Source organism: Mastomys coucha, unplaced genomic scaffold, assembly GCF_008632895.1.
Source record: "Mastomys coucha isolate ucsf_1 unplaced genomic scaffold, UCSF_Mcou_1 pScaffold14, whole genome shotgun sequence".
NCBI lineage: Eukaryota > Metazoa > Chordata > Mammalia > Rodentia > Muridae > Mastomys > Mastomys coucha.
In genome coordinates this window covers 92,884,650-92,885,217 of record NW_022196896.1, presented here as the reverse complement: position 1 = coordinate 92,885,217, position 568 = coordinate 92,884,650, and positions in this window count along the sequence as shown.

Here is a 568-nt window from a genome sequence, read left to right as displayed (position 1 = left end):
TATGGTCGTTGGAAATTCACTCTGAGTTTTACTTGCTTTATGTACCTCTTCAATACAGCAATTTAAAATGTAAAACAGCACACAAATCATAATATGGTTGTAATTCTAGCTAATGTACAGCTAGAAGCTTCTAATTTGGTTTTTCCTTACCACAGCTTACATAAATACCCACGCTTACAGGCATCCTAGATCAAGAATTCAAGTTTCCAAGACCACGACTTTACTATAGAATACTGAGGAGTGTACATTAAGGAAAATTCTTTTTGAAGCCATACCATTTTTTCCTAGATGAAAGTTAAGGACAATTTGTATCAACCACTTTTTGTTATGCAAAGAAAGGTTACTCAATTTGTAGTTCCCATACTACTGAAAGTCCTGGCCACTGAGCTGGGACTCTATGGGATTAGATACTTAAGGCTTTGTTGAGGATTAGAAATTAAACTGATCCTTGCAGTAGGGGGGTGGGGAACCATTTAAATTCAATACTTACAAACTTTTGCTTATAGTTTTACTGTACATTTATTTTTAAAGAAAAAGATAACAAAAGCCAGAAAAATACAAGTTGTCC